At 44.9% G+C, this 1,917-nt stretch overlaps 1 protein-coding gene across 2 annotated transcripts in view; it reads right to left on the bottom strand.

The window, feature by feature from the left end:
- LOC144971568 (uncharacterized) overlaps positions 1-91 on the bottom strand; it is an 11,654-nt gene extending 11,563 nt beyond the window's left edge. The window contains exon 1 of one of the 2 annotated variants that reach the window (XM_078912611.1): positions 1-91. This exon is cut by the window's left edge and continues 1,347 nt beyond it. The gene's annotated coding sequence lies outside the window, so the exon portion shown is untranslated. The other variant, XM_078912612.1, reaches the window with a different exon arrangement.
- Between the last annotated feature and the right edge of the window lie 1,826 nt (positions 92-1,917).

Below are 1,917 nucleotides of genomic sequence, written 5' to 3'. Positions count from 1 at the left end.
GATGTTTCTTGATCGGTTGACTGAGTGCGATCTGAAATTGGGTATAATAGAGAAATGTGAAATAATGGCCTTTCTTTTCCATGTTTGGGTGAGAGACAGGATGGAGTTTGGAGTGGGTAGGGGGAGGTGGGGAAGGGGGGGGGGGGGGGTTGTGGGGGAGGGAGGAGTCATAAGACAACAACGCCAGATAACATAATACATAACACACCACCATGATACTAAAAGAAATGGGGGGGCCGACTTGGAGCAGGGACCGTGAGAGAGTTTGGAGAGATTTGACTTGTGGTGACGATATGAGGGGAAATAAAAGGGGTTGGAGAGGGAGGGGTGGGGGGGGGGGGAGGAGTCGGTGGATTGTAATACACGTAGTGTGAGAGGAGTGTGACCGCAAAGAGGTGGTTGGGGAAAGGAGGAATGAAGAAGGTTTTGGGGGGGGGGGGGGGGGGGGGGGGGGGGGGGGGGGGAATAAGAGGCGATGCTGTAAGATTTTGTCACCCATTCGATAGGGGGTGTTTAAATTAAGGGTGGGTGAAGGGCAGCGGGGGGGGGGGGGGGGGGGGGGGGGGGTGAGAGGAAGAGACAGAGGTAAGGGGGGTGGGTAGGGTCAAATGAAAATCATGCTGAGGTAAGAGATTTTTGTGGTGAACTTTATATCACGCAAATTTAACGGGTTTTTAAAAATTTTGTGTTGAGAAAGAAGCAACAATGCCGTTTGAGGAGATAATTAAATATGAGAATACGATCAGATTTTACATGTTTGAACTTGCGGTCAATTGACTGGATGGGCTATCTAGTCTACAAAGGCCAAATTAGATTGCCAACGTTTCGCGTTGCAAAGTTTTTCTAACGATAGAGTGAAAATGGAGAGGCTTCGAATGGGAACAAAACAGACAATGGACGTTTCGGGTACAAACCCTTCGTCAGCACAACAATACACAAATTAACGTGGAAAACAAATAAAATAAAATGCAAAATAACTTGTATCGTCTGTACTCACCACCATTGAGTACAGACGATACAAGTTATTTTGCATAATTTTATTTTATTTGTTTTCCACGTTAATTTGTGTATGGTTGTGCTGACGAAGGGTTTGTACCCGAAACGTCCATTGTCTGTTTTGTTTCCATACGAAGCCTCTCCATTTTCACTCTTTCGTTAGTATTTTCACGATCACCGGCTTCAGGCATTCCTTGCGGTTTTCAAATTTTTTTCTATATTATCGTTTCCCAACGTGTATGAGCAGCTAGCACCTACTATGATTTTTTTAAAATAAAAAAAATGAGCTTTTATATAGCGCAATATCCGATAAATGTGCTCAAAGCGCTTTACAAGGGGCCCTGGCCAACAGCAACATTTAACATTTAGGACGAGACTGTTAGGCGATGTTACAATTTTTTTCGGACAGAGGCAACGCTGTTAACGACCAGGTACTCATTTTACACCTGAGTGCGGTGAGAGAATGTGAGTAAAGAGCCTTCTCCAAGGACTCAACTATGCGCCGAGAGAGGCTCGAACCCAGGACCTTCCGATCCGAAAGCGAGTGTCATACCACAAGACCACATGTGTGTCAAATTCTTGTCTCTGTTTTGCCCGATAGGTCAGTTGGTAGAGCGCTCACTTCACACGCAAAGTAACCACGAGTATCGATCCCAGGTACTGTCAGAATTTTTTTTTTCTTCGACCTGTCTCTCCGCCATCCAACACTTAATGAATGGGTTGCTGGGTCTCATAGATTAGATGATCTGACGAAAAGCCTTTGTGGAAGACTGGCGTCCTATTTAAATGGTAGCAAGTAATAAATGCTATTGTTCGTTTAACTCTGACTGGATAAATTCCGGCTCCATCGGCTTTATTGCTTTTAAGGACTGCTTTTAACAAAATAACCTCACAACCCCTGATAATACAATAGGGTTCAAC

This window comes from Berghia stephanieae, chromosome 4 (genome assembly GCF_034508935.2).
Source record: "Berghia stephanieae isolate SIO BIC M18660-M18661 chromosome 4, UCSD_Bste_1.3, whole genome shotgun sequence".
NCBI lineage: Eukaryota > Metazoa > Mollusca > Gastropoda > Nudibranchia > Aeolidiidae > Berghia > Berghia stephanieae.
The sequence above is the reverse complement of the archived record's forward strand: the minus strand, read 5'-3'. Positions and strand labels throughout refer to the sequence as shown.